The following is a 21,567-nucleotide window of genomic DNA, read 5'->3' on the forward strand; positions in this document are numbered from 1 at the left end:
AGGCAAACCACTATGCTTCCGAGAGGAGGTAAGTTCCTGTGGTTTACAGGCTGTTTCTACCTCTGGTGTCACTGTTATCCTAAAACCCCTGAATAAAGAACACTGGCAACCAGTGCTCTGCCCACAGCAATGTGCTGCTCTGAGAGGAGCAGGGCAGCTGGTTTAAGCGAGCTTTCTGAAGCTTACTGTAGATGTCCTGCCAAATAACTTACCAGCAGTTTATTGTTCTTCCTCGGTAGCAATCCGTCTGGCTGTTGGTTGATTGGCTTGTTTGGTTTGGTTGGTTGGCTGTTTTCTTTTTGCTTCAACTGTATACATAATTTTTTTGATGGCATTGTAGAAAATCCAGCTTGCTGCACCTCTACTTTTATCTGTCTTAAAAAAACCCAAAAACTCACCATAATCTCTTTCTAGATGCTGAATGGCTTTCTGCACTAGGGAATCAACTTCTCCTTGTTGTGTATGTTGATGTCTGCTGTTGATGCTGTCTGTAGCTTGTTCCTGGGCCCAGACTACAAGGCTGTTAGCAAATGGGCAGTTTGGCAGGGGAATGACTGACATGGGCAAAGTTTAGGCTCTTTCTAAAGCAGAACTCAAAGTTTTCTGAGGTAGATTCAAACACTCTGAGGCTCCTTGAGAACTTCCTGATATCTCCAGGTATGCAGACACCTAAAATGCAAACCCATCCTTGGCATCATTCTCCCTGAAGACTTTAATGAACATTCGCATTTGCAGGAGAAGGGAAAGGGAAAGAAACCTGATGTCCTCTACCAGTGTCAAATGAATAAAACCCTGAGGCTTCTGCTGCCCCAATAGTTTATCTGCCCTTGTAGGAAGAGGTGAGGTGGTGCCACAACTTTGCAGTGACTGAAGATGGCTGCAGAAGAGCCTGACAAAAGAGATAACTTTTTCAGCAGCAGATCTTGGACACATCTGAGGCAAGCTATGGACCAGAGCCTCCCTCCTCCCCAGATAAATCCCTGGTGCTATGGGCAACACCCTGCCTCTAGGAAGTAGAGCAGTTAATAGTAGCAAAGATCTGAGGAGGGAAAGAGCAGAAGGAATTCACCATCTTCACTGCTATTTCGATGACAGCAGAGGCAAACTGGGTCTCTGAGGTCTCTTGAGCTTTAGTGAAGCTTTTGTACTTTCCAAAGGTTCATTATCAGCATCCTACAAATTACAGAGTGTCACCCTAGTAACTCTTACTCCTGTTTTAGCACCAACTGTTATGCTTTCTTTCTCATCTGTGAAGTTCAAAGGATGAAGCTGTCACTGGGGAAATGTTCTGGTTTTGACATTCTTGAGACAGACACAAAGAAAACATATGGTTAATTAAAAAGGTGCACAAGATGTTGTGATTCCTGTTTGTACATCAGCTTCAAAACACGTTTGTTTACAGATGATTTCTGCAAGTAGATGAATGGAGGAATATTCCTCTGAACCAGGTAGGGAAAGAATGTGAAGTACAGTGTTTCCCATCTTCACCTTCTGGCTTTCCTGGCTACCTTGCTTTTATGATAGTGATAATAAAGAAACCACTGACAATTTGATGAATATCAGGTAATTCCACACTACTAGAGAAATGCTTGGGTTCTCTGCATCACTTTTACTGGGCCCCACCAAGCTTGGAAACCCTGAAAAACTGGCTAAAATGTCACCACGGCAGGTGATGTTTCTCCATGGGCTTGAGAATCCTCTCTCTTCTTCCAGACTAGGAACGTTTTTTGGCACTCCATTGCAGCATCACCACTGTCCTCCACTGTCTTCAACAGGAGTTTCACAGTGTATGGATTTCTTCCATAAGCTGAAAGCAGGAGCTTATCTGCAGAGCCATTTTTGCTCTTCATACATGCCGCAGCCCCTGGGGCAAGCACCTTCCTTTTGTGACCTCTGGAGCAAGCATGTGCAGTAGCCCAGTTTTATTTTCAAAAGGTCTGTGAGACAGGAGCCTTATTTGACTTGATACACAAGTACGTTTTTTAGAAAAAGCCTCACACATATTTACTTCATGGACCAAAAGCACAAAGTTCTGATTTTGTTGCCTCCGCAGAACTGAGTTTTCTTCTTTTCCTGCGAGCAGCTCAATTGCTGCAGTCAGTGCAGTTTTCCGAGCACTACTTGCAGAAGTGGTGTTCACCTCTAGATGGTGCGTTTTACTCAGAAGAACTTGACTCCTGGGCCCTTATGTAACTTTTGCTCACTTGTCAGACAGGTTGCACTCTCCAACCAAACAAAACACACTTCAGTATTTCCTTGTTTCCTTAACTCGAGGATCTGGCTGCAGTGTAATGCAAAAATGATAAAAATGTAGTGCTTAGATGCTTCAGAAAAAAAGCTTGTTACATGGCATATGGCTGGACATACGAGGTATCGACTTGGTAATGGATAAACATTACAAATCTTCTGTTTTCATTCCTATGCTAACTTAAAACAGAATCTTTTTTTTTTCTAATACAATGTCTCTGCTTTTGTACTTGAATGCAAGGGGAGAGGGAAGTCGTTTAAGCTGTTAATATCACAGAGCTGAAGCTGTTGCAGTAACTGTGTCCACTGTATTTATACTTCTCTATGGACAGCATAGGGTGGAGTGGAGCTATGAAGCTTTGGACTAAAAGCACAAATTTTAGCAAGTGTGTAACGTTCCTCAAACTTCAGAAGCTCACTGGGAGCTGCAAGCTGTGTGGACAGAGGATTTCCCATTGCTGTAGGATGATTTCCATGGGGCATGCTGCCCAAAAACCTAAAGAACTCTCTAGCTATTAATGAACTAATTAAGACCTAGAACTTTCTTATGAGGCAGATCAAATGATACCAACAGACTCTTCGTGTCCCAGGCCCTTTTCAGGACGTAACAGGTACTCTAAAAATGTAGTGCAATACTTCAGTGCAGAAAATAAGCAAGATGAGTGTCAGATCTGTGTTATGGGGAACGATCACAGCTCTCTGCACTCTGAATCTTAGCGGGCACAAATCTTACAATGATGGTGAGAGGGTGGCAGGCAGAGAAGTGCTGAGCAGTGACACGTGCATTAACCGGGGAGCTCATGTTACACTTGTGTAGAATTTAGCTGAGCTGTACTATAGACTTTGTAGAATTCCTCTATGGAGGAAGAATAAGAATCCAGTCTATCATTGGAACTGTGATTCTATTTTTGTACCTCCATTTTGATAGTCTGTAGAAAAAAAATGTAAGGAAGTATGTGTGAGAAGAATGAGCATCACAGCTTCTGTTATCCTTCTGTTTTAGTTCTGTAACGCTTTTCAACACTCGGGAATGCAAATAAAAGATAGACCCTGGTTAGCCAAATATCCAGTGTGTAGTTTGTGACTCACTTAAAATACAAAGTGGTTTCCTTCCAAATGTCAGCATTTCAGTGCACTGAAGGAACGGCATGAGATAATTTAATGCCTGAGTTTTGGTCACTTTAGAAAAGAAGAGGGGAGGATTTGGAGAAGAAATATCACTAGTTTGGGGTCAGGGATAAGAGCAGCTTGGATCTGGTTGTTCTTTTGTCTGTTGGTTGTTTTTTAAGAGATTGTAAAACGTATGCTTGTCTTCATTGTTCTCAGACACAGGAATGGTACAGTCAAAGTAATTGGGAATAGAAAAGACCCCAATCTGCTTGCACTGCCCAGCTGAAATGCGCAGAAAGTAATGAAATAAAAAGAATGATGAAAAAGAAATTAGATCAAAAAATGTGCTGGTCTTTCATAAGCTAAAATGCTCTTCATGACACTGGTAAGGAAATTACTTGTGCTGACTTCAATGGATCCAAGATTTTCTCCATGATTTCTAACCTGAAATTGCTGCTTTCAGAAGTTAAAAAAAAGTCCAATATGGAAGCAATTTTTCTAGTGCATTATGAATAACATCCACTGCTCTTATTTTACACCTCAGCTGAGCTTGTAAATAACTGCTATTTCCACTAAAAGGCTATTACGAAGTTATCTTTGATGCGGAGGCTACAGTCACAGTTCCCAAGCATGAAAGAACACTTCAGTGTATAAACACCTACTTAAATATCCTGCTTTCCCCCAGAGCAGCCCAGAGCACAGTGAGGGCATGCCCTGGATGGCTTCGCTGCAACACGCGACATTTCATGCTCTGCTTGCAGTTCCCTGACAAAGGCCCCTCACAGGAGCTAGGCTTTCATGTGCTTATCACAGACGTTTTCATTTAGCTTCTTACCAGGACATTGCTCCTCCTGCTCAAGGAGAGCAATGCTGAGTGGCCCATAAATGCTATCAGTTCTTCTGGCCTCCAGTTCTCTCGGCCTCATGGTCTCCCACTGCCTTGGCCTTCCCCTCTTGTTAACACCTGGGCTGGACATTCGCTCCTGGAATCACATGGGACCACAGCAGTCACTGGTGGTACCCTCTGGGCCTTGAAAGCTGACCCTCTCTGGGCTCCTGAAAGGCAGCGATGTCTCTGTGATGTTTTAGGTTCTGGAAAACACACCTGAGCAGATGTTGATCATGGTTTTTAACAGCAGTAAAATTGGTTGTTTGCAAGAATTCCTAAAGGAAACTGGTGAGAGTGTTTGAACATGAAGTTTGCACTTGAAGTTTGGTCAGGCTTGAAGTATTCAGAGAAACCTCAGCAGTGTTACTCTCTTCTCCTTGTCTGTCAACTAGGCATGTGCACAGGCTGATGTGGGCAGAAAGAATAAATCTGCTCATGTAGATATATAACCTCTGATAGCATTTAAGCACAAGCTTAAAAAGCCTTGAAAAGTGTCATTTTTATAAATTCATCATCTGAGCCATTCATACTGCCCTAAGCTTTGAGTTAACACCAGAAACATCTTTGAGATGGACACTGTGTCAATCAATTCCAAAACACAAATAATTCAGTGATCTATAATAGAGCCCCACAATTAAATTCCGCTGTGCAGTTTTTATTGATCTCTGTGCTTATGATGTGTGTTACACCCATTTCTAACAACGTATCTGGCCTTTTCACTCACTGGTACTCACCAGATTTAGCTCTAGTTTGGTACTGCAATGTCAGGCCTGCCCACGAAGCAGGCTGGATCTGCCATTTTGGATATTACTATGATTCAGTGCATGAAATAAACATGAACTAGGAACTAACGTTTAGCCACATTAGGATGATGATTTCTCACTGGTCAGAGGAATTAACACAAGCAATTATTTTATCTTTGCAGGTGTCAGAGTCTCAGTCCAACTTTCTTTTTTCGCTGCTTGTCTTCTCCAATATTGACACTGCCACAGGAAGCAGAATCTCCTGTTCCCCGCCTCACCTTTATCAGCACCTTTGAAACAATGTTAGGAGTCATCTACATTAAGAAACAAAATTGCAACCATTGGATTTCTGCTCTGGGATCTTTTGTAACATCAGAGCTCCTACCATACTCCACCCTGGAGACCAGTCGGAGCCTTGTAGACGAAGCTTGTAGTGCTGAGGATATGGAGGACAGAACTGGAAACCCAGAACTCAGCCCTGCTCACTGCTGAGGTGAGTACACACAGAGCAGTTGGTTCTGGATAGAGCTCTGGTAATGACAGAGCCACAAAGATATGACTTTGGGGTGTAGATGGCATTGCTCCCACAGCCTGAGTACATCTACATCTTCAGTCGTGCAACAAAGGAGAATTGTGCAAGGAATTTTACTCCTGTATTTCTCTGTGTCCGGGCAAAAGGATTTCCTTGCTAGACAATGTCAAAGCAAGGCAGGCGTGGGGTGAAAGTCCTCACAGAAGCATGTGAGGTAGTGCCAGATGTTTTACAGGTGATGGTGTTGTCTGTGAGCAAGAGCAGAGGTGGTGCGGGGAAGGGTGTGATGCTGTGCTGGCTCAGATGAGCTAAGAAAACCAGGTCATTAGGGATGCTGGGCTGCTTTGTGTTCAAGCAGCGCCGTGTGTTTGGCAGCATAAGGAATGTTCTAAAGCTAAGCTGCATGCACAGCTTCACAGCCTCACCGGACTTTCTTCTTAAAGATCTGGAAGCTTCATGCAAACCATCATTTTTCAAAGGAGTCAAGTGCTTGCTCAGGAGGATCCAGTAATTTGGTTTTTAGGCATTTCTGAGCAGAAAGATAGAGCTGTGCAAATGTACTCCTTAGCATAAAGGTCTTTTCTTAACTGGACTTCTTCACTCTCTCCCCTGTTCTCATTTCCCATCAAGCAAGCACTGCGTTCCTGCAGCATTTTGGAGGGGTGGGCTGTTCCACGCAGCTGTTAGCTAAAAGGGCTGTGCTTCAGTCCCCATGGAAACAATTTGGAGAGTTTTTGAGCTTGTGTAGCACTGCTGTACTGTATTTTGCCTCTCTTTTCACTTCCATTACGAGTTCTGCAAAGCTTTAATTCATTAATGTTTGAAAAGCACTTTGAGGTCCTTGAAGAAGGTGCTATAGAGAAGCAAAGTGTTATTACCTCAGATTAACTGTTTCTGTTTTGGCCTGGAGTCACTGCTGTGCTTGCTCGCTGTGCTTGGTGAAAGCCAGAATGAGGAGCAAAGGCGTCTTGTTGGTGACGGCCTCCTGGAGAGCTCTTCTGTGCTGCAGAAAGTCACCTTGACACGGGCTGGCAGGCAAATCAAAGCTTCTGCGAGGGCAGGCGGATGGGGACTACATTCTGGAAAGCTCAATACTCTGATCTTCAGGAGTAAAATGGAGGGAGATTGCAAAAGAAGATAGCACCACAGCTCTATGGTGCTCTGATGTATACCATCACTGAACTATGAGATGGAGCAGATGAGAGCTTGTGGCACCTGTCACAGCAAGAGTAATTGCTGCCATCATGGATGTGAGGGTCCTCCAGCCTGAAGTCCCCAGCACATGGCATGTGTTTGAGAAACACACATGGTCTGCCATGCTCTGCACAGTTACACTCTTTTCCACCTGTGCTGATTTCCCTGTGAGGGCAGCCACCCTTGCACCACTGAAGCCAACCCATGCAGCTGACAGGCGTCAGCAAGGCTGCGTGTGCTCAGCTGCCTCCCCTTAAGCAAGGCCTGTTTGCAGATCCTGATGCTACTAAAATATTCAGCTACCTCAGAGGTCTACATCCACCTGAGCCAGGGGCTTTCAGGTTGCTTTGTGCTCCTGATGTCAGTGGTGTGCACACAGAGCTCTGGTGTAGCTTGGAGTAGGCTGCACCCCATTGCTGTGGCCAAGTGTAGCCCAAACATGTTTGTAGTTCAGAAAATAACATGCTGCAGCCCAAAGGGTCTGACATTTCTATTCCCTGCCCGGTGTCTCATCACCTTTCAGGTACCTGGTGGTCTCCAATCTCACCCAGATGCTTGCTAAACCATTTGTCCTTGGGGATCACTGCAGAGCTCTGGGTAAATATGCAGCTGTGCAGCGGACTTTGGCGTCCCCACTTCTCACTGCTCCACTGCTTCAGTGTGTGGGAGCCCTGTCGGGTGGTTCCCCTGCAAAATCCTCCCCAGCTTTCTGCCGCAGTGGCCTCCCGCGTTGTAAAGAGGAGACTGCAGCTGCTGGCGAGGTTTACTGAAGAGCCTGCCAACAGGCATTGTATCTGGGCTGCATTTTTCATTCCCTTCTTCAATTCTGCTTTGTGTGTGTATGTGTGTGTATGGTGTTGTTGTTTTAATAATGCTTTTCTTTTCTTTTTAATTAATCATGGCTATCTAGGAAGATACAAACAATAAGAAATAGCTAAACTTTCACTGCCTGCCTCATTAGGGATACAGTGAGTGAGGAGCACTTCTCCACATCTCTGCTCTTATTCCCAACAATTACAAGAGCTAGTTTTAAACTGTTTATTTTAGCACTTGAAAGAAGTTGTGTCCCAGGCATGCTTTCACCAATTCGGTGTGATCAGCTGAAAGCCACCATGACAAGAAACGAGAAGATCGATTTCTATCACAGTCAGATCCTCGCCTGAAAGTCTGAAGCCTCAGGCCAGGCAGAGCTGGTGGGGTGCAAGTCACTGCTCACTGTAACAGCAGACTGAGGTGATCCTGAGCCCAGCGGGCGCCCCCAAGGCATCCTCCCCCACCTGGTGACACCCAGCCCCTGCTCGCTCCCCATGCCCTCTCTGCAGCATGCACCATGCTCTCTGCCACCCTGCTTCAGGCTCCCCTTGCCCCTTCTCCATGTCCTCCCACTGTGTGATTCATTCACGGTTCAGAGATACCAGCCCGAATGGAAAAAAACTCGTCAAACATTCTGTACATTTCCTAGTGACTCACAAGGCCGACCAGCTCACTCAGTCACTCGCTCCCTGCCAGATAGGCTTGCCTGGCTCCCCGTGTCACTCCCGATGGTCACTGCTGTTTCTTTGTTGTTTCCTGCATAACAAATCTCGGGATTCTGCAGCAGCCCAATGCAGAATTCTCCCTCACTGACCCTGCCACACAGGATGAGGAGTGGCAGAGAGCCCTGACTGCAGCAGCTCTGCCTATGGGACTGCACAGCAGAACTACAATTTCTCCCTCGGCTTCTCCAGTTTGGCTACGCACAAATTACTTTGTCATTGTGGTGAAACAAATAAGGCTTCATTATCATTACCATCCTGATGGGAGTAAACAAGTTTATTTACACTTGAGTACAACTGAAGAATAAAGTCATGGAGGAAAGTTCATGGTAGGTGGCCTGTCTTTGTCATTAGGGACGGCTTTTACAAAATCACTGCCCGCTCGGCAGGACAGGCTGCTATTCAGGCAGGCCTGGGTTAATGAAAGTATGGTGTGTGCTTGTTAAAAGGAGGACTACAGCACTTATAATCATGGGTGGTCACATTTTTATTTAATGATACGTATCTTTCCTTTCTCTGGTGTTCATTCTTAACTCTTTGCCTCCCACTTGCCAGTCGTTACGCAAGGACTAATTAAGGCCCTCATGGTAAAACCTGACACCAAGTCCACAACCAGCTAAACCCCCTGAACAAGTCATTTCTGTTTCTAAATAATCCTTTTGTTAACAGCCCTGATATACCAAAAGCTAAAAGATCTCAAAGCAGAGAGGGCCCCACATGTGTAATCACTGGAGCTAAAATAATAATAAAAGGACAACTGCACACACTCTTGTGGAGGAAAAGGCTGCAAAACAGAACAGCTTCCTTTCTTTCAAGGCCTTGCTTTGGCCCCAGTGATAAATCTGTTGGGACAAGGATACTTCAAAGCCAGAAGATTAACCCTGCCCTCACTTGCGTGAGTCCCAAAGCTTGTGTCAATGGAGTTATCCCCAGGCAGGAGGCTCAGCCCTGCTGTTCTTATCTACAGATGCAAAGAAAGCTGAAGCCAGCTTTGATGGGGAAAAAGAATCTATTTATCTTTGACATGACCTTGCTGGATTCCTGAGCATATCATGCTACCCTGAACAGCCTCCCACCACTTCCAAACTCCCCTGTGACTTCTTATGACTGACTGGTCTGGAGTGCTCGTGCCTGGATCCTGGGGAATTTCAAGCTCATATGCCATTTTTGCATCTTTCAGCATATTACAGAGCAGAACAGGAGGATACGTACACGTGTGTGCCCACACACAAAGGCAGAACTCACCATTGCTCACACCACGTGTTAATCAGTCTGTTGCAGGCTGTTACCTGTTTCTGTGGTCATGCACTGAAGTCTGTCCACCTGCCAGCTTTCCTCTCTCCCCACAGTAATTCTTGGACTTCACCATTCCTTTTATCAGAGGAGCAGAAATGTGACAACGTATTTCTTCAAGCTTAGGAAAACCCACAGCTGGATGGAAAGCTGATGCTCCAGTGCAGTGTGTGAATTATTATTGCCTGTCACTTATGGATCTTAGTCACAAACATTTTCCAGTAGCATTTAAGGATATAAACACCCAAATTACGAGCAGTTTTAGAACAAGAAAGGTTCCCTACTCCCTTCTTCCTATCCTGAGTGGACAGGGAGAGCAAAATGCTTAAGGCAAAGATTTGTACAATGCTCTGCCTTAGGTGCGATTCCTCTCTTTGGTTTCCTTATGGGTCAGAGGAGAGCACAGCTCCCACCTTACTCTCATTCCACACTCCTGGAGCCCAGGAGGGGCTGAGAACTGCTCCCACATCCCTGACTGAGGCCTGGGACAGCAGAGCAGGAGGAGCCCACTGCTAAGGGAGAGCATCAGGAGCATCGCTAGTGTTGACATGAGCAAGTCCCCGCCTGCCCAGTGCTCCCAGCGCTCCCCGGCCCTACTTTAACCTCTGCTTGAAAGCATATTTATTATTCCAGAGGAAACAGTCTGCTGGCTGCACGAGTTATGATAAGAGGATGAATGATGGACTTCTGGTACATTGGAGCCTCCATGTATGGCGGGCTGAGCTAGGAAACCCAGGTATCTAAAAGTGTAATTCAGCCAAGCAATTAGCTGCACCAAAGGGTTTGGCAGGGCTGCAAGCCTTTGGCCATGAGCTCGCATCTACTCCTACTCAAATGCAAAGTGTTCAACAGATGAGGGCAACATGCCCAGGGTACCTCATCCCCAGTTTTCTTGTACAAACCTGAGGCACGAAAACATGAACATCAGGGGGAATGGTGGCATCAGTAGAGAGAGCAGGTGAAGTGTCACTGGGGTAAGCCAAACTGCTGCTGAGGCTGCAGGCGCAAATGAGACTGTGTTGCCTCTGATGAAGAGAATACAGATAGAGCTATTAAATAAATGTTCTAAGATAATAGGCAGTGCTAACCATGTGTATAACTAATACTTGCTGCTTAAAAATTGTTAACCCTGCTGAGTGCTCTATGTATATCAGCAGCCAAACAGGGGGCCCTGCTGGCCTCCCCAGCAGTAGGCAAACCAGGACCCAGAGAGTCAAGGCTCCTGCTGCCAGCTGATGTCCCCAAGCCTGGGAACTAAACTAGAGGAAATACTTCAGAAAAAGTGAGGAAAATGAGTTTATTTGTTTGTTTGTTTGTTTTTAAATGATGGAAACTGTCTTGGAGTATAAAGGAGGGAGCGATTCAGGTGAAGAAAATTCTAAGCGAGTTCTGAACTTCTCACCTTGCTGACTCCTCTCCTCAGAGGCAGAAACAAACCGAACTGGGGACTCAGGAGCAGCTGAGGTCACCTATGAGCCAAGCAGTTACTGAAGGCAGGTGGCTCTGGGAGTTACCCTTCACCTTTATCTCTTTCTTTCCTGCCATTTTCCACATCAGTTACAGAAGGCAATGAGGAGTTGTCAGTGGTGTGAGGGTTAATGAACGAAAGCTTGCACCTCGCTGCAGTGAGGCAAAAACCTCTGAGTCTTCATGCTGTCACAAAGGTGTTGCTGAGATTACAGTGCATGAAATATCCCAGAACTCCTGCAAACTGCAGGATTTACATTTGCAGGCTATAATTACAGAGTCTCCAGAACCCTCCCACACTGCGCAATGCTTTCACAGGCGGAAGCAGCCAAACACCTGTCCCAGGCTCCCATGGGTTTGCAGGTCCCTGCTCGTGCCAGGCTCAGCTGCTGCAGGAGCCAGCTGCCCTTTCCTGCAGCCCTCCTGCATGGCTGGGCCACAGCAGGCAGTCAGATGGGGACTTCGGTGTGGAACATCAATTCCGCCCCAGAACACTGTCAGTGCAGTCAGGTTTGCAAACAGGTGCTCAGAGGCAGGTTAATTCAATGCCACTTTGTAGTCATTGTGATGACTGCCCTGAACACAAGTGCCAGGGGCTCCAGGCACAGAAGTTTTGAGGGCTTCACTGGAGCGAGGCAGCACCAGGTTTGCAGAATGCTATTGCTGTATGCTGCAGGGTCTTCCCCAACACCCTGTTGTGAAGCCAGTTACAAGCTGATGTCATGAGAGGCTCTGCCTGGACTGGCACGGGCAGGCTCCTCCACAGAGGTGCTTCTCTCTGCCTCCCGGGCACTTTTAGGAGAGCCCTTCCAAAGCATTCTCCCCTCCCAGCCCCCACAGCCATTTGTTCTTCTTTCCTCCTCGCAGTCTTCAAGTCATGGCAGTACTAATGCCAGATCCAGAGGAGACAGCTGGCAGGAGAGAAGCTCCCCAGCACCTTGCTGGGCAGCACCTGGCTCACTGTGGGGAAGGGAGAACCCACAGCCCACAACCAGGGCCACCCTGGGAACAAAGCCTCAACGCTCACCCAAAAAATGCAGTGTGCCAAGTGGGATAGATGTGGAGGCTATGGCTGTCAGGGAGGACAACAGCCACCAGGTGAAATGCAGCAGCACCAGGAGGTGGTGGTGTATGGGCAGCGACAACTTTGATGAGTGGATTCATGCCAAGGAAGACCCTCAGTTCCTTTTGCCTTGTCTATTTGTGCTCCATCTTTTGTAACCCCCAGCACTGGTTTGCACAAGCACCCTCCACATCCTGGAGGAGCAGAGGTAACTGGTGGGACACACACTGGTTCCTGACAGCAGCCCAGGTCCATCTGTCCCACTGTGACCCTGTCTAATCTTTCCGAGTCATGTTTGTCTTAGTGTGCTCTGCCTGGATTTGGCCTGACGTCAAACACCCCAAACATGACTCGCAGCTACTGTTACTCGTTATCGCTGTAGCTGTTACTTTATTAGCCCTCAACAGTTGGTCCTCCTGTGTTACGCTCTGAAATGACTAATGCCGAACCCAATAAAGAGCATCTGACATTGCTGTGCGTGAATAGCTGCTGTAGGCTTAGCAGGCAGCTGTATGACCTGTCATGTGGGCAAGTGGATATACCCCAGTAAGTTTGGTGTGTGTCCCATAATCCTGCTCCAAGGGCACCCATTACGTCAGCTCCCTGTGGTGGCTGCAGGGCTCCCGAGGAACATGGCATGGGAGCTCTGGCAGTCAGGGAATTCCCCTTTTGCCACCCAAACCATAGGGCTGCTGGTGCTGAGCATGAGATAAGATATGTGCACAACTCGCAGAGAGAGCTTTTCTCTTGCCACTACCAGAAGGGCACAATTTGTTCCTTAGTCATCTTGTGTGCTCTCTCTTGCTTTAAATCACTTGCTTCTGTCTTTATGGCACCCAAATTGAAGCTGAGGTTCAGGTGACCCAGTCAAGGCCCTTGGAGCAGCTGCAGGTCCCAAGAGCAGCCCTGGCCCTACCTAAAGCACTGCCAGTTCCTGCTCAGCCCCTGCACTTCCCTGTGCTCTGCAAAATCCTCGCCTCTCCTGCTTGCTCTTGGGTGACTCCTGCAATCGCATGAAACCCTCATGATCCTGCAGTGCACACACCATTTGCTCCCCTGCATTGTTCTCCCAGTGGGTATTTATTTGAAGGGTTTCATTAAATTATCTCACCAGCGTCACTTGGTACACAACTACAAATTAATTCAGTTTGCATTTTGGCTGACCTAATATTCATTATATTCCAGTCAAGTGCATATGTTTTCTATTTGACAGTTGGTTCCATGATAAGATACATGGTCCAAAGTACTACACTTAGGAATAGGAGTAATATTTACAGACTCTCCATGCAAATACTGCAATTACCTGATTAATTACAGCCCTTGCATTTGGTTCTGTAGATTGCACTCTTATCCCTCCTCTCTCCCCCTCTTTCCCTGTTGCCATATCTGCTTATAGTAGACGTGAATAGCTTTCAGATCTGCGTAAATGAAGAAAATCTGTCTCTATAAAACCTAAGCACTACATGGTTGCACAGAAGTGCCTCCCTTTCCCCATCACTGTGCTTGCCCGTGGCAGTTTGGTGTGGCTGAAGTGTGCTGAGCAGCTCCAGTGCTTTGCTTCAGCGGCATCCTCAGTCTAAGGGGATGGAAATCAGAGAGCTGAATTGCAGCCCTTAAGAAGAATGGAAAGTAAAGTCAAGAGGGAAACGGTGTTAAACGTGCAGGAGTGCTGTAACTGCAGTTCTCCCTAACCACAGAAAATAAGCAAGCTGCAGTGGGATTGACAGACAGCTGCATGAGGGAATGCTACATTTTCACAGCATTTTGCATTCTGGTATCAACAAGCGCCTTTAAAGGTTCCATGCCACCAAGCCAAAAAGCAGCCACTGAAGTCAGTCACATCTATGGCATATATTACTAGCCACATTCTGTGTTTAAGCGAAATTAGCAGGCAGTGTTAAGGTAGCAGCATTTGGGTTTATTTTTGATGCTGTCTGTGGCCCCTCTGCTGACACCAGTGAAGACAGCCCTGGCACAGCTGCCTGCTCGAGGAAATAGTTGGGAAACAGAGGTGGAAGACTGGAAGCTTCTCCTGGCTGGATGGTGACTCTGGACAAATGGGCCTTGCCAGGGAGATATCAACACAGAGTATAACAGAAAGGAGCATGAGAGCTCAAATGTTTCCCACCTCCCAGCTCATGCATTTTGCCTTACCCACAACTGCTTCATCCTCCCTCTGCCATTTTGGCCTCCTCTTGCTCACCCTGGGCTGCTCGCAGCCTGTTGCAGGTGAGGCTCTCCCCTGCCACCTCTTCCCACAGCCTCTGCAGAGCAGAGCTTCCTGCCCCCCTGCCAGGAGCTTTCCTGGGGGCTTCCCTTTATGCTTAATCACCCTGCAGTCAGGAACCTGCAGCAGTGCAGATTCGTTATCTGCATTCCAAATCTGTCAATGAGCTGATCTCCAAGGTGAAATATAAGCATGCATTACAAATGAAATGCTCTACTGCTCTCCTTTGCCTCCTGCAGTCACCTCACTGGAGATCTTCGGGGGTTAGTTTGAAAGACAGCACTTCCCTACTAATTAACATCTCAAAGTATTCCTCTCTCACCCTGCCACCACGAGGCAGGGGCTGCTAGAGCCCCGGCTGTTGCTTGAAATAATTCAATGCTTGAGAAATATCAGCAGGTTCCCTGTAATCCCGCAGAACTGTCTTCGAACTGGTTCTGTCCTCCTGCAGCTGGTGCATTAGGCTCTGCAGAAGCTGGCTCAGGACTTTAACTAGATTTAATTCTCAGAAAGCACCTTTCCAAACAGAGTGTGTCTGATTTTTCCAGCAGAATTTTGTTTCTTGCAACAGTAAATAGTTTGGCCAAAGAAAACACTATGCCATATGCATCACCTGTGAAAAGTCACTGAATATATCTGTGCTTCCAGTTCTTTACTGGAATCCCACATTTACTTTGTACAGCTAACAAACAGATGGAGACAGATACTGTCTTTACTCTGCATAACTGTGGTGTTTGGTGCAAAGCCTAAGATCTCATAGGTTTTCTCTGTGTCCTGCAAAATCCATAAGGCACAGTTTTTTGTACAGGCATGGCGTAACCTGGGACGCCCAGCGACTTGCAGAGCTCCTCAGAAAGGTCTGCATGCTCCTGCATGCATTGGCACCAGGGGCAAGTCTGTGTGTCCCTATCCTGGCACCAAGCCTGCAAAACTGGGAAAAAAATTCTCTGTAAGCTGCTATCCATATCCTGAAGGTTTCAAACCAGATGGATGGCTCAGGGAAGCCCTGACCTTTCTGTGGCTGCTGGTTGGCACCTGGAGATGAGAGCAAGTGGCAGGATGAAGATACCAAAGCCCAGACGTAGGGCGGCATCTGAAAAGGACCAAGAAGCCATGGGTGAATCACTGCTGGGATGCTGCAAAACTCTCCCCTGCCTGGACACTGCTGTGTGTGTGTTTGACAGTGGAGGAGCAGGAAGAGCTATTCTTGACTTTTGTACGTGAGTATTGCTCCAGCACCCTCACCTGCAGCAAACACCTTTTTGATTCTTGAGCACCCATCACTTTTACACCTATACCTGCTCTATAAGAATAGGAATCTGGGATCTTCCATCAAAAGCTGCCTCAGTAGCCCTCCAGTTTAGCCCAAACTTGCCATAACTACAGAGATCTTGCTCATGGTGCAAGATGAAAGAGGTAGGTCTTGGTCATTACTGGTATCTCTGGAAGCATGAGCCTTGGAGAAATAATCACAGTTTTAGGAGCAGATAATGACAGAATGGTAAATTACATAACCTCCTGTAAACGGAGCCCATTCGTAGCCCAATTACCCGTTCCAGAAGCACCATGCAATTGATTGCAGGATTATATAAAGGGCTTTTCATTAGTCAGAGAGCCACAAAGGGAGCTTTTTCCAAGTCTTCCTTGGGATTACTTAACCATCACTCCGGACAAGACCAGCAGAGCATCACTTGGATGGGTTGGAACAATATCTACCATCTCCTCCTCTAGCACGTCCGTGCCCTTCAGCCTCTCTTTGGGATGGCTGCTGCAGTTCCTGCACTAACTGGTGCTGCCCAGAGCTGAGCCCCAAATGGGGCAGGTCCACCTTGCTCTGCTGAGGCCAGAGCTTTACGCACAGACACTGGGGGTTAGAGCATGAAAAATATAATGCCCTTCAAGCTGTACTGCACACAGCAGAACAACTGCAGGTGCAGCAAACAGCAGATATCCTTCTCTCTCTCCACCACGTCAGGGATGTGCAGGCTTTTCTGCTCTCCCCAGCTCTCTATATGTGGCAAAGACCCCAGGCATGAGTGCCAGAAATTCCATAACTGCAGCGGTGCCACGGCTCTGAAGAACGTGGCCAAAGATGCAGGTCCCACCCACAGCCTTCCTACAGCTCAGCTGCCTGGCAGAGTGCTTCTCCACAGCACAGCTAACAGCAGCACGTGTGCCACACGGCTTCATTCATCCAGCTTGCTTCTGGTATTGCAGATTATCCAAGAGCAGACAGGAGGAAGACTATCAGAGAACAAGTTCCTATTCGCTTGTCAGCTAGAAACAGTAACCTATTTTAGGTGAAATAAGAAAAAAAGTCCTGCGGGTGGTTGTTCCTTGGCTTTCACTGCCACTCATTTTGAAATCTCCCCCGGCCTCTCCCCCGTGACTGCCTGAGTGCAGTGTTGGCCATTTCACTGTGCACCAAATTGGTGTCTTCCCTCCCCTGGCGGGAATGACAATGCAAACAAAAATAGATAACGCATTTAAAAAATCTACAGTGGATTGTCATGGCAATAAATAATTGTAGCATGTTGCCATAGTAACTCTAGCTGTAATAAAGAGAGGCCTATCTGCAGTTTAGCTAAATTTAGTTGTTCCAAACTATTAAAAATATTTTCAAGAACTCTGGTAACTCTTCTAAAAAACATTTAGGCTTGAAAAAAATTATTGAACATCATCTTCATTCATGATTTTGTTTTGTCTCCAAATTCCAAATGTACTTAATCACTGAAGTTAGCAGTGCCATTCAACCAACCTAAAGGCCAGTAAGCTGAGGAAGCCACCAAGGATTTTGCTGTTTCCCACGTGGCCAAGCCATTCCGCCTGGAGTTTTGGGGTCTGACAACATGAAGTTTCTGTTGTACCAACTGTGATAGGATCATGCCATGGGCCTCTGGAGCCAGGGCTTCCCAGCCAAAACTCAAAACTCATCATCATCCACCTGCCTCATCTTCAGGCCTGGGCTTTAAATTTTCAAGCTTATCTCGTGCTACAACAAGAATGAGAAACAAGACTGCTGAGGCTCCATCCCACACATGGTCTGGCAGTTGCAGACCTCCTTCATTCTAGTGAGACTGCTTCAGTCCATCCCAGGGATGCCTCATCTGTATTTGGCTATGGTAGGATTCACTTCTGGTAAATTGCAAAATAGTTTACAGAACATTTTCATAGAACTAGTTGTTCTGCTGTCAGCTGGTGACATCGTGCTAATGGCACGATGAATTACAGCTGCTGCAGGATGGGGTAGCAAGGTCTGGTTCACAAGCAAAGCTAAGCTTCCAAAAGGCACTTTATAGCCCATATGATTATCTACATCTCACAAGAAACAACAGCAAGTCTCTTCATTGTTTTTCCATTGAAAAGAAACTGCAACTGTGGCTCACAAAATACATGGGGCTGAACCAGAATGTGCCGCACCATAAGAAGAAATATCCAAACTCCACATTGCTGCACGATTTAGGAAAAACAGAACCATGCCTTCTTGTTTAAATACAAAACCAGAGAAAAGCATTTTGAATGCTCTTTAACACATCACTGCCTGTACTTATGGAAGTTTTCCTCTTTATGCACCCCAAAAATCTCTTGGAGTCAACAAGAGGCCAAGAAATGCAAGCGCCAGTCAGAAGAGCAACCGTGCGGTTACAGCGCTGAGCAGAGCCCCAGAGATCTGCTCAACACTTACCCTGAACTTTTAGTAGGACCTTGGGGAAAATCACCTGTTAGTGTTCTTCTGCTGTAGTTTCCAAGCTGCAAACAAGACTAATGCGTTTACCTCTCACCCTTTGATCTGGCTGGGCAGTTCAGCACAGCTAGGCATTGTGTTTTGCTGGTACATTTGTGCAGCACCCAGCGTGCTGCAGTTCAAACTCCCTTTGAGACTCACACACCCTGACAAGACACAACCATCGGTAACTCTCTGATGTTGCTTTTCTTTAGCTTGATAGCAGTGTTGCACATGCTGGTTGGTTTCTACTTCCCCATGGCCCCATGCTCTTCTGTAATCAAAGGAGAATATTTTTAAGAGCTTGTTTGGAAGTTCCCACTGACAAACTGCAAAATTTGGTGCTGGCAGCTGGTTTATGAGCACTCCTTCTGCAGCAGATGCTGTCTACAGTGTGGGGAGTTCCCTGGCAGTATCCTCAGCTGCAGCCTCAGCTGCACCCCTCCCATCCTGGGCTCTGTTATCACTCCCCTGACCATGCTGATGTGTGCCGGTGACATCCCAACCCACCACCCACTGCCCTCTCAGCCCTGGCAGGAACTCATCAAGGCTGTCCTGCAAATCCTGAGTGGCTGCAGGGAATGGTGAGAAGCAGTGCCTTTTACAGGGCCATAGCCAGTTTTCAGAAACGGAATATATAGCAAGGACAGAAAGGCTCAGCCTTGGGCAGAGAAGGGAAATTCTTTACCTTGAGAGTCACTGGGCAGTGTAAAGCCTGGCATTTCCCTCCTCCATCCTCTGCCCAGCAGGATTCCCAGCACCCTCCTTCGCAGAACTATGAAGGAGAGAGCAAGATTCTGTATCCACTCGTAGTCTGTTGTACAATATGGATGCAGCATCTAAATTAGGTTTAAAAATAGACCACGTTTTTTTCCTTGTTGTAAACACAAGTTATTATCTCATGGAAACATTTAACCTCAAACGGAACCTCATCTAATTTTTGCTGTGTTTATTATAGCCTGTGAAAAATGAATGAGTGCCACTGATATAACTCCATATGATTATTGAGCTGCTATGGGCCAGCTGGAAAAGATTCAGCTGTTTGAATAAAGAAACAAAAGTTCTAATATTGTGCTGATCTTTACTGGATGGTCCTGACCTCCGGGCCAGGAAGTGCTGGGAATGTCCCTTCTGGTTGAGCTGCGTTGGGTTTGCCCTGGTCGTGGCTGCCTGCAGGAAACACAAGAGCTGATGGCAGAAATGCACTGCAGGCTGAACTGCCACTAACTTTACGTGCAAAAAAGAGAAAGAAGAAACTTTGGCTTCGCACTTTCATTTTTATTTTGTCATAATCTTAAGGTGCCTGTAATGCCACATGTTAGTATCGTAGCTCATATTTTGGTGTGTTTATATATATATATACAGTTATTTACATAAAACCATGATGGAAGTTTTTGCCCGGTTCTGAAGAAAAGTGTAATTTCAACTTAATTTCATTTGAGCTGGTAGCTTTGCTGTCACATAATAGTTTAAGCCACTTGTACAAATCCTACAAAAGGAAGTGTGTTATTTAGGTTGGCAAATCCCATGGGGTTGAGTCCTCTGGGGGCTGCACCAGACCCTCACTGCCACTAACCCTGCAACTGGGCTTTGCCCCCAGGAACCCCCGTTAGATCTTGTAGCACCCCCATTCAGAGTGACTCCATTTCCATAGCCCTGGTTACCAGTGACCCATGCGATGGGCACAAAGGATTAGAATTTGTTCTTTGTAAAACTTGCTTTCCATCACTGAGACGGCTGGCATCTTTAAAAGCAAGTCATTTTCACATTATTTCTTTCAAATTAAAGCCAAATAACAACAACAACAATAATAATAGTAATAGTAATAAAGCGTGAGTTTAAAGCAGCTCAAGATTATCAGTTTTACAGGTTGCATTTCTATGAAGGAAATAGATGCAGACCCCAAATGCTCATCTTCTACCTCAGCCCTCAGTGCCTGCATGCAGACATAACCCCACTGCATGCAGCAGAGCTGCTCCTGGTTTATTCTTGTAGCGCTGAGATGGAAATGCAGCCCACTGCAGCGCAGAGCTTAATAATGCCCATCTTCAGTTAATTCCTGCTGCGCTCAATGGAAAACGCACCTTGTGAGAAGTCCAGGTGCAGGACCATTTGTTACAAACACTATGCAGAAGTCTATTGGAAAATTTAGTGTGCTTAGCTCCACTGACTGGCATTTCCCTTAAAAGTTCTAAATTGGAAAAACATGCTCATTCTGAAGAGGAAAGAAAGAAAACACTGCAATGTTCTGTTAGCCACAAACAAAGAATTATCTGCATCGCTCTCTGGACAATTGATGGGTGAATCGTTTGTGAAGTGGTGTAACTGTAACAACTGATGTGCAGTCTAGATAATTTTTACATTACATCTGTGCTTAAAAATACTTTAATTTTAGAAGGGAAAAATAGTTGCTAAGGAACCAGTTACAAACTCCTGACTGGTTCCGCGTGAAGTGCGCAGACAAATATTTCTATTGAAGCTGTTAGAACTATTCCAAATAATAAATTGAATACTGTAAATAGAAGGACAGTTTTACTGTTCTGTTCACACTAGAGTTTTCATACATTTACACTTTACTTTGGGGGCAGGAATAAGTCTTGCTTAATTTCAGTAATGCAATAAAAATATTTTAATTTAGGGTGCAGGCAAGATTCTTAATATGGAAATAACTAAACAACAGCCTTTTTTTTTTTTGCCCAAACAATAAAATAAAATATGTGAATAATCAAACAAGCTACATATGATGAAAACAGAGAGAACTGTCTGCAGGACATCCTCATTATTGGTTACATTATTTAACAATTTTATTACTTTCAGGACTCCGACATTTAATTTTTGAGTGGCTCAGCTAAGCAGAGATTAATTTGTATTCCGCCATAAGTGCTATCTAATATCTTGGGTTCTTTTCAATTCTGAAACAGCCAGAGATGACAACTGGTTTGGTGCCTTGTGCTTATTTATTCACCAAAGCACATTTTTTCAAAAGCTACGCAGGGGCTGCGTTCTCTCTGTGGGCTCCCAAACACCCAGGGCTCGTGATTTCTTTCAGGTCATAAAAAAAGGAAGTGGCAATCAAGGCGCTGAGATGCCAGCATCTCCCGTGAGTGACGCAGCTGTGATGTCTGTGGGATGGGAGCCCTGCTGCCTGCCTGGGCTGCCCCTGCTGGGCTCATAAGAACAACCCAACCGGATTTTTTGAATGTGCACCTTTGACAATCCGCCACAAAGACAACAGAACCCCCAGGGTGGCTCTGGTGCCAGTGACCCAGTCCCAGCCTCTCCTCTCCCACACAGTGTTCCAAGCCCTTTGGAAAGCGTTCTCTTCAGCTCTGTGGCACAGCACAGTTCTCCTTCTGGCACTGTGAATCTTCATTGCTATCGTCTCTGTCTAGCAGCATCACCGCAGCTTCGGGTGCTCCTGCAAAGCAGAGCTGGAGCAAAAATCTCCCAGCTTCACATCATCACACCTTCACATTTCTGAGCATCCAGAGCTGCAAGGTTGAGAGGCAGATCTGGATTAGAGGGAGTAGCACTGGTGCTCAG

The sequence above is a fragment of the Centrocercus urophasianus genome, unplaced genomic scaffold (genome assembly GCF_019232065.1).
Source record: "Centrocercus urophasianus isolate 14NV4802_14NV808 unplaced genomic scaffold, USGS_Curo_1.0 seq_23, whole genome shotgun sequence".
NCBI lineage: Eukaryota > Metazoa > Chordata > Aves > Galliformes > Phasianidae > Centrocercus > Centrocercus urophasianus.